Consider the following 15,079-nt stretch of genomic DNA (forward strand, 5'->3'; position numbering starts at 1 on the left):
GTGCCTGAGCAGATGTTGTGAGGTCAGCAGGGAGCCCGGGGCCTATAGAGCACGCAATATTTATTGGACTGGATCAAAAGGTAATGACATGGGCCGTCTTCCCTCTTGACAAATCACATTTTGCATACAGGTTGAAGCCAGAGCCTGTTTCCTTCCTAGAAACACCTTTTCCAATTTGTCAGACTTCTTAGAGAGGCCCGATTGGGTCTTTCTACTTTTAAATGCGTGCTGCCAATCACAGAGAACGCCTTTTGGAAAATATTCATAAAACAGTCAAACTTTCTTACTGGAAACCGTAACACGCCCGAATCTTTTATTTGTGTTTGCTTTGCAATCATCCACGGAGATCAAAGGCCGTGCTTAGGGCCTCAGCGTCAGCGCGAGACATCAATGACATCTCCCATTCACACCGCATCTTCTCCTCACATCTCGCATGCACTCAGTCGTCACATCCCACAACAAAGAGAGACGCCCCGAGTTACCATCCATCAAACCAAGCCTTTTATGGCCCATCAAAAGACAATGAACTGCCAGAGTGAAAGGAGTGTTTGCAACATGAAGTGACAGCGAATACTCCAGACACAGATTAAACAGTGGGAGAAATGAGAGAACTACATAATGTTTGGGTAATTTGTGAGAATTAGACGCTATGATTCATCTTTATGAAGGAAACTAAGCTCAGATATAAGCTCAGCGCAGCTCCGCGCTCTGATAGTTCAGGCATCTCAATTTACTTTGGTTTTGAAGTATAGGCTTCTTACGGTTACAGACTGGAGCAGTTTGTTTTCAAACATTGCCACACATCTCACGCCTTGGTCGTGAGGTATGAGCTACATGTTAAGATATAAAACAGACCTTCAAGGCTTATTTTCCCTCAAAGGCATCCCATTTATTCCATCTACTGTCAAAGCACAGAAGGTTTGAGAATTAAGGGAGCTACTGGCAACACAGTACATCATTGTGTACAATAAAAGACTTGCAACGTAAACCATCAGCAGCCCTTTGTGTGTTATCTCCCATGGATTATTCCTCTCAAGTCAACCATCAAGCATTGTGGGTATGGCAGCCTATGCGGGGTGCAGCATGCACCATAGACTTTGCTAAAGTGTTCAACAGAGGTTGAGTGAAACGGGACACTGGCATGATTATACTGTATCCTGTCTGTTGCTGATTTATTGTGACAGCAGTAACTCCCTGCAGAACCATGTCGTCAGGTGCTACGACTGGTGCTGTGTCAGATACTTGATAGGCTTCGGGCTTTCAGTAAAGACCTTGTGAGAAAGTCTCCAGAGACGCTGCTGAGAACACACAAAATCTTCGTTTCTAAATATACAAGCGCATATCCACTAATGGTGAAGGGAAACAGACGCTCACGTTTGGCCTGCTAAGAAACAGCTGCAGTGTTTTCAGGAAAACAACCTCAGTAAAATGTGGTAAAGTCACAGACCGAGAAATTATACTACTGTATATTACAACACTTAATATCTCTATTACTGCTGTGCAAAAGTCTACAGCCACCCTCTCATTTCTGTATATTTTGCAAGGAAAAAGGGAAAATGCTGCAGTTATTTACTAAAACATAAACATGGAAATACAGTATATAAAGCAAAAACAGAGCAGGTCAAATTCCGATTACAGTACGCATACATAATCTGGACCCCAATCAGCTGAATTCACAACAGTCACCCCAAGGTGCTTTATATTGTAAGATAAAGGTCTAACGAATATTATAGAGGAAAACCCTGACAATCAGACAAACATGTATGAGCAATTATTTGGCGACAGTGGGAAAGAAGAACTCCCTATTAACAGGAAAAGACCTCCAGGCTCTGGGAGAAACTGCCGCCTGCTGTGGCTGGTTGGGAAATATGAAGAAAGAGAAGAGGAAGCAGGAAATGAAAAGAGGGAAGTGGAGAAGTATTACATCATGGGATTACATCATGGGAATACCTCCAGCAGCCTATAGCTGCATAACAAACGGAGGGTTCAGGTTCACCTAATACAGCCCTAACTATGAGCCAGCAGCCTAACTTGCAACCATCACTGTCATTGTGTACAACACGAAATGTCTGTCTGCTATGGAAAGCAAAGTACCCTAACTCTTCCTACTAACATTAAGTAAAAATACTCAAAAGCTAATGCATACTATGGGGTCAAGTGAGGCCAGGGTGACTCTGGGTCTTGTCTTCCTGTTTAAATCTTAGAAATCTTCAGGAGCTTGGAGAGAGAGATTACGTTCCACAGCAATCGTCTCTCTGTGTTATTCACTGGAACTACTTAATCATTGCTGACCGCTCCATTGTCCCACATCACATGATGTCATTCATATCCCTTTAAGCTATTTCAGAGACGCCAGATCACCTTTTTTCCCCTTTTCTTTTCTATTTTTTATATACATTGCTCCTATGTTTCAGTAACACTCTACCCGCTGCTGTGAAAATGACACTAAAATGTTTTAATTAGACGCTCTGCAGCAAATTATTCATGATAAATCTCAGTCTGTGATCCCCTTGAGGAATAATTGAAAATATACTTAATTAATGCTTTCATTATAAGCTTCCCTGAATATTGTGTGATTGTTGCTTTTCTTCTGTCGCTTACAACACGATTTAGTTCAATATGTGTTCGTCTGAGGGGGGGGGAAGGGACTTTTATAGCGGTATCACCTGACCGCAGCACTTTGAGCATGAAGACAGGCATTATTCAGAATAAATGGATTATCAGGGAAACCAGCATAAATGACTCAATAAAACTGTTAAGCAGCCAGCCAGCAGTGGCCAACGTGATTAATCGCAGGCGTTCCGAGATTGGATTTATTTTGTCTTTTATTTCTCCTTTAATGACTAGCTGCGAACACCACTCTTAATACATCGCCCATGTTTCTAGATTACCGGTGACTAATGAGGATTCAAAATGGCTGTTATCTACATTAATGTCTTTTTATTTGAAAAGTCAATACTGCCCGCGTGTGTGAGGAATATTATTAAGCGAGGGCGACTTGCAGTGATCTGTCTAAGCCTCCCAATTAGAAGGGTTTCGGGAAGCATTAAGGTACGCTGGCATTTATATGAATACACAGGTGCGTCATTACATTTATAATTTTCTACCGCTCTAAGACTTTGCTTCTCCAATTATAGCTATATTTACTATGCCTCCACATACGTCTGAATTATTAAAAGGCTCCAAGAATACGTTGTCACCCACTCTCCCCGCAGAGGATCAATGTCCTGCATTCGAGGGATAAATGAAGCTATATTTTACATGTTGCTGTTTTCAAAGCACATAGAGACACAGTTTATTCTCTTGGCGGAGGGCTCTTTGAAACCCTTGTGTTTAAGCAGGAGGCATTGTTCAATTTAATGAAAGAGTCCAGAGCAGTTATGACCCCGGTGATTCATATATTCATAAAAGAAATCAATCCTACATCAGCTAAAAGCAGAAACAGAAACGTTCTGCAGCCTTAAATCTTAGCATTTTGTAATATGCAATAAACTGAGTTTAAACTGGAACGTGTCATTGATGTGCACAATAAGACAGATGAAGTTTATTACAGAGCTAAAAACAGGTATGAAGGAAAAACACTGACTGCAATAACGGGCTTTGAAGAGAATGTAAAATGCAGGCCCAAGGCGGTGCTTTGTCAGACTGGACTGTTGTGGCACCAGACTGTTGTTCTTTCTATCTATGATTTAGCACAGCTGAGCCTGACTAGATGGCACCCAGGAGAGAGCTTGATTTTCATGTTTGCCAATCTCCCTTTATACCTGCCCGTGGTGACCATAAATACAGTTTTGTGCCTCCCGGAGAAATGCTTAAAGAAGCACTTTGTCCAAGTCCTGTATGGACCCGCGTGGTAATATTCTTGATTGATGACAGCAGCAAAGTTTAGAGGACGCTCCGGAGAGTTTTCCAATCTCATTTGTTTGGGAGTTTTACATTTTGAACATAAGTCCCGCTTGGCTGTATTTATGTGGTTCTGAGGCCTCTGCTTTCAGCCTTTTGTTTCCACAGTTCATTAATGAGGGGCAGAAACACTAGTGGCCAAAGTCATCTCATTCTGGGGCACTTTGTGGGGGCACATGGAGACTTGGTCACCCCTAAACAGAACACTAATCTCCAGAAACCCATTTATATGCCTGGCCGACCCCTAATAGATAAAAATAGCTTGTGGTCTATTCAGAGCCGCTGGTCTTTACTCAGATTTTTAATGACTTCCATTCCTTCGTATCGTATTTTGGGTGAATATTGTCAAAAATCTATTTAGTAACATGACTCGTACGATAAGAAATGTCAAAAAGAGGGAAAGCTTTCGTGTTTGAAAAGTTAACCATGAATTATTTGATGCATTTAAATCATATGAAGTCACTAAACTAGCTTTTATAAAAATCATCCAGTGTTTGTGTCCTCGTATCAGCTGAAAGCTTCCAGATGTTTAATTATCTTGTAAAAGCTGTTTTTGTGAATATTTTTAATTGCTGCATGTTTACTTTTGCACAGCCTCTGGAACAACACTGCCATGTCAAATTATCATCAGGACAGTCTTATCGTCATATTCGACACCTGCGTCGACGCCCAATCAGTGCTCTATAGTGCCGCTGCTGGTCAAAAAGCAGACAGAGAACGGCTATAACTAACACAAAGTGTAATTCTCCTGATTGAAACACTAATATCGAGTTTTTGTCATATATTCTTTCCTCAGAGTGACAGCTGTTTAATGCAGGCGTATTTTGATAACACAGTGTGCCTCGACCATCTCGTCCTGACAAACTGGAAGTAAAGTACATGAAACTACACATAGGGAAGTGATGCTTTAGCTTTTTCCTGCAGATGATATGTCAGAGTATGACAGAGAGAAGCTACTACACCCAGCAGCTCTAAACTGTCATAAATAATCACTGAGTGAGTGCTGGCTTTGGTTGATAAAGTTTTATACAAGCATCGTGACATTATACACTGTAAAAAAGCAGCTATATGTGTTATCTGCTTACTTTTCCCATCTGTATTTGTGATACATGCTCAAATAAAGGATAAATAATATGTTCTAACAGTTGCCGGATGACGAGTTGTTGGAAATTAATGTACTGAAATCTAATGCCAGAATAAAAACAACAAACAAAAGTGTCACTGGCTGAAAGAAAGTCATTCTTTTTTTAGATGCTGATGTTTCCACGTCTCAGAAACAAATAACAAACTTTCTGGGTGTTAACCTAAGGGTTTAATTGCCCTATAATTAGGCGTGGGCTGCATTATAACGTGTAACCAAATCCTAAATCCAAATCCTGACTGAGTTTATTAGAGAAAGGAAAAATGATGATTAACAGTCCCCTTAGTGTGTTTGATGCTCAGAAGGTTAGGGCTGAGGTATCAATTTTCCATGCCAACAAATCAGGAAAAATAGGTCTTGGGAATGCAAAGTAGAATTAGGATAAACTCACCCAACACTCATTATTTTCTTTTAGCTGATGTCTGAACAATATAAAAAAACATCACAGTGTTATTAGTTTTTCATGTTTTCAGATCCACTGAGATAAGAAAAAAAAAAAGATCCCCGCCAGTGATACCTGCATGGACCCCAAGTGTAACCATCTTAAGACTCAGAGCAGGAAATGGGACAGGAGACAATTTAAACAAAACAAAAAAGGGGGGAAGAAATGGTGGAAAAAATTTTTTCTGGATTCGGCAAACACTTGCAATTACTTCTTGCAATCACAAGGTCACTACATAGGTCGCTTCTCACCAGGCAACTGGTGCAGTGACCTGTCCAACCTGTTTTCAAACGATCGCAAACCCACTCAGAGAGACTGCAATCGCTCTCAGACAGATTGGCAAAGGATTGCAAATGATTGCTGTCTAATTTATAAATGCAGACAAAATGCCAACAATCTGAGACCATTTGCGCCAATTAGAGCAACTAATCTATGATGCATTTCTCTGATGACCCCTCAATAGGGAACTCAACTCAGCTGTTTGCCAACTAGTTGTATTCTGTTCATATTACTATATAAAATGTGTGATTTTGCAGAATTTCTGAATTTCAGTTTTAAATCTATGAGATTCTGGCTGGACTCTGAATATAATAAGTTTCCTTTTAATATGCATATCTGTGTATGTAAACGGCAATAATCAGTTAATTGCCAGTTTGACCTCTCATAGGAGACGGATGCCGTCTTATCATCATCGTATCGCCATTTTGACACATCAGTCACTTTGCAGAGGGTCACAGACCTGGTCAATGTCTTGAAAGCATCCATTTCAAAGGCAACAAGAAGAAATGACCGTTCTCCATAGTGTGACTGTAAAAATGCAAACAGGACAGCAGTTTTGTTTGAGGTTAAATCTATAATACTCATATAATAAGCAGTAGATTACTAAATATGATCAGCCTAAATCAGAAAACACACTCTGATCAACCCAAAAACTGCTGCTGGGATTTTTGTAAGACATAGTAAAGCAATCAAGCAGGGAAGTCAGTAGCACTTTATAATAATGCCGCAATATTAAGGTATTAAGTGTTTAATTCACCATTTATATGTCACTGATCCTACTTATGTCAGTTATAAATAGACATGTTTATCCATCTTTTACTTTTACACCAGGTACAGCCATCACTGCTGTACATGGTGTAACTATGTGCATCTATCACTGCTACTATAACCCTGATCATAATGATCATAATCATATATCTATATTTATAACTGACATACTAAAGAGGAGTAATTCTATATAAATGATGAATTAAGCACTAGCTAATACCTTAATAGTGTGACATTAATATGAAGTGCTACCAGGAAGTCAGATAGATATTGAAAGGTAATCTGCCCAAATACCAACTTATGCAAAGCTTCTGTGGAAAGCTCACTAAGCATAAACAAACAAAAATTCAGGCCAGGGTGATTTTACAGTATCAAATTTTCCTTTATAATCTGTTCTTCATACCACAACTACTTTTTTAGAGCCATGCTAGTTTAGAAAAACTATGTTAACATTTATGTAATAATTATTCACAGTGTCGAATAAGCTCCAGTTTAAAATAAGGGGAAACAGGTCTGTTTGAGAACCCACTGACCTTAAGCTAATTCCAAAAAAGTAACGGCCATTTCTAAGCCCTGTTATTTCCATGACTAATAAAACCAGTCTGAGAACTGCCCAGACGCCTGTTGTGTGATCCGGTCTAGAAATGCTCTGAGCAAAATGGAAAAAAGAAAAAAAACTGAATCCCTCTGAATAACTGAACCACATGGTTACACAGATAAATACACTGCTATGTAGCATTTAGACTCACATTACAGCTTTCCCAGTCAATAACAAGATGATTGGTTGGCAGTGGCAGGTCTAGTTAGCGGTACAATGTTGCGCTTGACATTTATCATAGCTCCAGGGTCGTGAACTTGAAGCCAAACAGCAGCTGAATCATTAGATGTGAACGGCTGCAGCTTTGCCATCTCTGAGGCACTGACATAAGTGTTTTCATGCTGAAATGTGACTAACTTCCGCTAAGCTAAACGCGTCTTTGTTCAAACTGGGACATTATGCGCCAAGAGGGACATATACTTCAGGATTGGTCCAACAATGGCTGCTTTAACAAGCAGATTATTTGCTGCATTAGATATTAATACCGATTACTGTTACAGAGGGATGTCATCCTGTGATTCAGTTCATGTGTTTTGTCTGGAAAGGCGAAAAACCCCCTCCCATCATCTCCACTCACAAAAATAATGCAGAAAAGCATAGTAATCGTAGTATACCATAGAGAAATAATGGCAGAAAAACTGATCGATGCACAGCAACACAAAACAAATGTGCCACTGGCCTCTGCAGGAGGTCATTTACCCCTGCATGGAAACATCGTAGTCATTTTTCGTGACTCAACGTATGAAAACATTTCCAATACAGATAAAATTAAACAAGCAAGAGGGCTTAGCCATTAGATAAATTAATTCAGTGCAGATTCTGTAGCTCAATAAAACAAACCAAATAGCTCCATTTCTACTCTTAAGCTCAAAGCAAATAGGATGCTCAATAAAAACAGTGTACTGGCCCTCTCGGCTAAAGAAATCAATAGCTAGAGGACAAAGAACCTATAGCTATCACTTAATTCTCTTATCAGTGTGATTTAAGGGACACGGATGATGTTAAATAACTGTAAATCCTTATCTTTGACTTTGTGGGTGGTTTATGGCAGTTTCAACAGCAGTTCAGAGACAGAATGTCCATACCTTCTGCCGCATAGACGATTTATAGCTTTATTACTCTTTGTCTAAAAGAGCAGAGAAACATATAATTGAAAGGAAGAGATAGCAGCTAGTGAGTAGAGGAGCTGGAGAGGGGGCAGGCAGGAACTGAGAATCATCACTGCTAGAGACATATCACAGCGACAGCTTTATGGCAAAGGAGCGGCCCTCTTTGTTTTTGGAGGGAGGGGGCTCGTAACGAGCAAGATCCAATTTTCTGATTCATCTGCAAACGGTTCGGGTTGAGTTTAGTATTCTGACGCCAGGCTTCAACCTGGCCCGCATGGGCGTAGAGGTCACCGAGAGGGCTGAGTGAGCTGAAGTCATGAGTTTGTGCTCACACTGTCACAGGCCTGCTCATATTTTTGCCCTCAGTGACAACGGGCCTATTGTTCTCCCTGATAAGGCTTCAGTGTGCACAGTAATGGGAATTAAGCAGGGCATAAGTCATGGAGAAATTGGGTGACAGCAGATCAATAGATAGTGGTGAAGCCTCAGGGACCATTAGTGAAGAGGGCCCCTTTGTTTGTCCGCTGGTGGGGAGATTTTGTGGATGTTTGGGCCTGAATTAAGTGCCGAAGCCAAGAATATGCCGAGTTCACCAGAGAGAGGGAAAGGTGCTTGGCAACACAAGCCTGACACGTGTGTTTTTGCAAATAATAGGATGTCTTTATCAGGTCACATCAACCTCTTCTTGCAAAGTCAACAGCAGCAACTGCGTCTAGTAACAATTTCCCAGTCACTCTCAGCAGCCCCCATAAACACGCTGTGATTTCATTTACAGGGACCATTATGTTATTATTCAATCTATGGATTATCGAGCTTTATTAGGACAGTAACTCTCAAAAGAAATGCAGCTTTTGTTTTTATTTTTCCTCACTATAAAAAAAATCCCATGTACCTCCTCAGAGGCTGACACTTTAAAGCACATGGGCATTTTCTCTTTTCTAGCATTTTATGTGTTTATGTATAATTTGTTTTACCCTTTTACTATAATCCTTTGGCACATTAAGGTAGATTTAAACCTTTTTTAGATTTTTCATTCAGTGGCAATACTGTTGATCCTACTTAACCTCAAGCTGACTTTTTAAACAATTGTGTATTTAAAAAAAAGAAAGAAAAAGTCAGTGAATATAAAAAACAGAAGTCTTACATTGCAGATCCCAGAAACCAAGCCAATAATTCTGACTAAATATTTTCATGCTGCAATCAATTTAGCAATGGGTCAAGAAATCTATTTTAAATCCGTGCTAACAATGCGGCTCTCAGTATGAGTGTGTTACCGAGAGCATGCGTGGCATACAGTTACTTATAATGGACAGTGGAAACAGTGCAAATAAAGACGCCCTGCAGCCCTACTTTGGAGCTGGAGGATGAAAATGCATTAGCCCTGCGCTTGACATGTTTAAAATGATTAGCCACAACATGTGACAACTCTGATAAGGAAGAGTCTCCCATTAAGTTCTTCAGGCAAATGCATATTGTGGCCATCACTCCGGGACATTCCCACTTAAATGCACAGATAATTTGTTGTTGCGATGCATTATTCCTGCCCCATAACCAACCCCGGCCCAGTGAGCAACGTGCCACTGATAACTAAAGATATTAATTAGTATATCACCATCGTGGCACATCCACTTTCACTATTAATAAATTCCATGCCATCAGGTTGTGATTTAATTATAAATTATGTAAATGGTTTCCATGAATAATTTAAGCCTGTGAATTTTATTGGCTAAATGGGAGAGCAGAATTTAGGCGTATCACATGATCACAGTGATGAGGATTTACACACTCGAGTGATGACAGCACAAGTACAGGAAGGATTATTGTGACTAGATAACGATTCCACGTAGCCCCGCCCCCCAGTTAATGGCAGGAAACAAGTCAGATTCCTGAATTATTGAAAAACGATACAACTTAATGGCTATTAAGGGACGTTTGTTAGCGTGTATATTAAAATTAGCCTAATATGATGCTTTTCTTAATTTGTGCATGATTACAATGGAGGATATCCATATTAACCATAATGAAGTAGGTCGCTGTTTGTTTAAAGTAATCCCTGTAAGCCAAACGCTTTGACTTCATACTGCTTTAAACACTCAATTTGTATTTGTTTTACCTAGGGTCCGGTATACTATGCAGTCACTGTCCACTTCATTAGGTACATCGGATCAACTGCTGCTTTACACAAATATGTAATCAGCCAATCACATGGCAGCAACAAACAGCATTTAGCCATGCAAACACGGCCAAGACAAGTTCAATCGAAGCATCAGAATGGAGAAAAAAGGTCATTTAAGTGACTTTAAATAATCAAGGTATGCAGAAGAGCATCTTAGATGTACAAGACCTTGAAGTAGATGGACTATAGCAGCAGAAGGCCACACAGGGTGACACTCAGCCAAGAGCAGGAAACTGAGGCTACAGTACACAGGGCTACACAGGCACTGGGAAATCAATGTGATAACATGTCGCTATCCACCAAACCAAAACTGAAGAATGTTTCAGGCACCTTATTGAATCAATGCTATGAAGAAATAAGGCAATTTTGAAGGCAAAGGGGAGTCCAAACCAGTACTAGGTATACCTAAAAAAGTGTCCAGTGAGTGTAACATCAAGCAAATAATGTATAACTATGTAATACTGTTTCATTCTTAACATTTTCTTTTTGTTTGTAGTTTTTTGTTTTTGTGGTTTCTTTAAGACTTGTTCACAAATCACAAATTTATTTTTGGTTCCATTTCTTTTGTAAGGTTTAAATTGTGACGTGTAAGTCAAGCAGTTGGATTAATCAGCTAATTGCTTCACAGCCACAGTTGCCCACATTGCTAACTTGGTCGGCAATTTAAATCATTCTGAACTGCAGGTCACTGCTTGCTGTATTTCCTGTTTGGAGAATTTTGCTGTAATTAAAAATGAGGACATCATCTTCCCTAGGCAAAGCTAGAAATATAGTAACATAAAAATATCCACAACACTGGTGACTAGCATGAGAAAGGCTTGTGCTAGACTGACTTACAGAAATAACACCTGATGGACACATTTCTGCATTAAAAACATTAAGTTAGTCACTCATTGGAATGATTTTGGTAGGATGGGCTCAAGCCTCGTCAAAAATGTAACAAAACGCCCTCCTGTCCCACTCAAAATGGACACGATGTCAGGCGGCATGAATGACGTGAAACTAAAATGGCAAATCAGTCTGACTGTCAGGTGATTTCTTATCTGTTTTTGACATTTTACAGTCTCATAATCAGCGGTCTGACAGGCATAAGTATTGTGTAACAGTCTATAAAGGCTAGAAGCACAAAGGGAACCTTTTTTCTGTCCTTTTACAGTGAAATGGATAGCCGAGTAGAGAGCCAAATCTTTTTCTTTTCTTATTTCTTTAAACCACTTTTCTTCCTGTCAAGTTGATGTAGTGCCAGGAACAAGGAGTATATTTGGTCTGAAGATGGCTGTCAAATCAGACTGTCAGGCTGCACTTTTTGATGGAGTTGTATCACTCGCTCATCTGTCAGTCAAAAAGAAAGACTGCTGCCAAAGTCAAATTCAAGAGTTGAGACGAGTGGACTTACGTGGCATTTCATTGTCTGGAAGGCAGAGAAATCTGAGGAGCCGAGTTCAGCTCTGGTTTTAAATTTGTGGGGCACGTTTGCTAAGTAAAGGAGTGACAAGGTGGACGGCTGATATGGCATGACACTTAAATCTACAAGTTCTCTGAAATGCTGTGCGCAGACAGATAATTGACTCAAACGTTCCCGGTAATCAGTGATAAAAACAGAATATTGCCTCATCACACTTACAGAGAAAGCCTACACACTTCGCAGAACATTATTCATTGTGGCATGAGACACCATAAAAACACTTCTTTTCAGCACACTTGAGTCAGGCCAGCCTATAAAATTCAATCATCACAACAGTGTCAGACATTGTTCTGGCCTACCAGAAAATTCCCCGACCCAGGAAGCGTGCAACTCTGCCTGATTGTTATGGTGTTTACTCACACAAGAGGCTTACCCCGAGGCAAGCTCCACGCCTCGGCCGCCCAGCTGCAAGTGTCCCAACCTCCTGCAGAAATACACGATGCTCTCCAGCTGTTCGGGCTCCGTCAGCGTCCAGCAGCGGCCGGTCAGCATCGAGTTCTGCCTTTGTACAGCAGATCAGAAAGTGCAGAGATAGCAAGTTATCTGTCAGGTACAACCGGTGCGGGAAAGTTTCATTTAGGAGCAGCAATTGATCTATTTGCACTCTGAGAATGAATCCAGCCCAGTGTGGCTGACTCAGACAGACAGTGTTGTATTACTGGCCTCCAAATGCACAGGACTTACAAAGCTCCTCATTCAGTGTAATATGAGTGTTTTGAAACACTGCGTTCTGTATATAATCTCCATTTCCAAAAAATTGTAGACATAAAAGATTCAGCAGCCAGAGTTGCTAAAAGATTTTTTTTTAAAGACACAAATAATTAACCTTAAAAGCATCTTAACTTTTATATACACAGGAAATATGTATAGAGGGCAGATATAAAACAAAAACACATCTAATTGTTGTTGTAATACTCATTCATGGTAACAATTCTGGGTTTTAATTGCTAATTTTCAGCTAAATTAGTTGTTAATTGTTGGAGGGTTTGTACCATACAATATGAAGGATGCTGTTGTTCTGACCTGTCAGTATTTGCTCACCATGTTACTGTATATTTGAGTTATGTATTTAACAGCATTTTCAATTATTGTTACTTAGTCTCTCATTTTTAGATGATCAAGAACAATTTTTCTTCTAATTTGAGGTTTCTGTAAACAACTGAAAATTCATTTCTCATCACTAACACACATCCCCACAAATGCTCCTCTAAAATCTTTATTCCGCTCTTTTATTAATCAATTTCTTCTTTTACTTTGTGTGACAAGATTTAAAGCTCAAACCAATTTTTTTGTGTTTTTGAAACAAGATAAAGATTAATAATAGCTGTTTAAAAGGTTCGAGTCTACACTTACAGCAGCTTTTCTCCCCTGTTATCCTGAGTGGCATATGAGTCATAGAAGTTATTAGAATGAGGTGTTAATCAAAGCTGTCGCTTTTAAATGGCTCTCGACGGCAGTTTGTTGAACAAAAGCGCAACTGTAATAATCTTAACGCTTACCTTGCTTTTAATCAAAATGGCCCAGTGTGACAGAATAAAAATGTTCCAGTACGCCACAATAAATAAAGGCCGACTGTGCTCTGCTTGGTTTATTAGCTGATACTTTCCCTGAAGTGTGTGTGCAACACTTACTGTATCTATACACTGTAGGATAATCTCATCTCTTTGTGACTCCCTGACCGAACAGCAGTCATTATGATGGCACATGCTGCAGATACACAAAGGAAGCCGTTTAAAAGTTTGCATTATGTCATGCTTCTTGTTCCACATCAACACAGGGGTCAAACCAGTGTGATTTAAATGGCACAAAGGTCAACACTAATAATCCACATGTGAATAAAACAACTGCTTAAAACAACAACAAAAATGTGTCTATCAAACCTACAAACTATGTCAGATAAAACTACAGGCCACTGTTCTTGTTTAGTGGGCGGTAAACCAAAACCTCACATTGAAATAGCTGGATTTCATTACGATGAGGATGCTGCCCCCTTGTGTAAGAACACTTGTATTACATGTCTTCTCATTTAACTTTCTGTTTAGCAAATACAATGTAAAAAAACAAAACAATAAAATAATCTAATCTTGATCACATTATATACAGTATTACTTATGATTAGCTAATAATTTATGTCATGGATGATTTTATTTATAATATGTGAATAAAGTTCAAATGAGTACTAAACTTAAATATTAACAACATGAAGACTGACGGATACTCAAGGAATAAAAGGAGTTATATAAGGAGGAGTAATATTAGGACAGAGATGTTGAAAATTGATTGCAAAAGACAAAAACATCCATCACATGGAGTTAACAAACATTAGAACATGTAAAAGACAACTGGGAATTTGGGGTCAAATTTGGAACCAGAAAGTAAGACAGTTGGGTAGTGTACACTGTTCTGCTAAAGAGACAAGTACACGCTAATTTGTGAAACTTTGACGAATTATTTGGTAATTTTCCACATGGAATAACTCATTCCTTAGAGCAAGAATACACTGATAAGCTTTATAAAAACATGGTTGTTGTTGTCTTTACGCTATAACCAAAGCAATGAAGGCTGGTAACAACTAACTAATCGAAATGCATTTCAATTAAATTGGTTTTCAAAGATTCAAGGGTTTTTACTGGGTCATTCCAGCACATGAATTTACATGGGGTGAAATTCATGTCACGGCAAAGGCCCAAAAGAATAACACACACTGAGAGCAATATATAGAAAAACAAGAAAGGTATTTACAGCGTAACAGTGTAACCAGGAATATATTTAAAGTGGATTTTCAATAAGAAAATGAAAAATACAAATAAATATATTTGAGTTTATATTTATTTGTATGAGTTTCAAAGTCTCAGAGCTGTGTGTGTTGGATAGTACAACATTTATCTTATTTTGGAGAACCAGAGGCTACAGAGCACCATCAGAGTCCAACAGCCTTACAGACCTTTCAGCCTTTGTCTCCAATACAATACAATATAATCCAACAGACAGAAAAAGTAGTTGACAATGGGAAAGCCGACCAATGGCTGGACATAGCAGCACAGGAGGCTGGGGTCTGCCACACCAGACAAGACCCCATGTGCAGGCTGTGCAAAGATGCCCCTGAGACAATCCAGCACATAACAGCAGGGTGGAAGATACTAGCAGACAAAGCATACATGGCCAACAATGCCATAACCAAGTGGCTAGCATAGTACA

At 39.5% G+C, this 15,079-nt stretch overlaps 1 long non-coding RNA gene across 1 annotated transcript in view; it reads right to left on the bottom strand.

The window, feature by feature from the left end:
- LOC146381491 (uncharacterized) overlaps positions 1-13,583 on the bottom strand; it is a 32,408-nt gene extending 18,825 nt beyond the window's left edge. The window contains exons 1-2 of the long non-coding RNA XR_014801233.1: positions 13,513-13,583; positions 12,242-12,383 (exon numbers count right to left, since the gene is read on the bottom strand). This is a non-coding gene — a long non-coding RNA (uncharacterized LOC146381491). The remainder of the gene's footprint in view (positions 1-12,241; positions 12,384-13,512) is intronic.
- Between the last annotated feature and the right edge of the window lie 1,496 nt (positions 13,584-15,079).

Source organism: Perissodus microlepis, chromosome 8, assembly GCF_051167445.1.
Source record: "Perissodus microlepis isolate ML-2025 ecotype Zambia chromosome 8, ASM5116744v1, whole genome shotgun sequence".
Classification (NCBI taxonomy): domain Eukaryota; kingdom Metazoa; phylum Chordata; class Actinopteri; order Cichliformes; family Cichlidae; genus Perissodus; species Perissodus microlepis.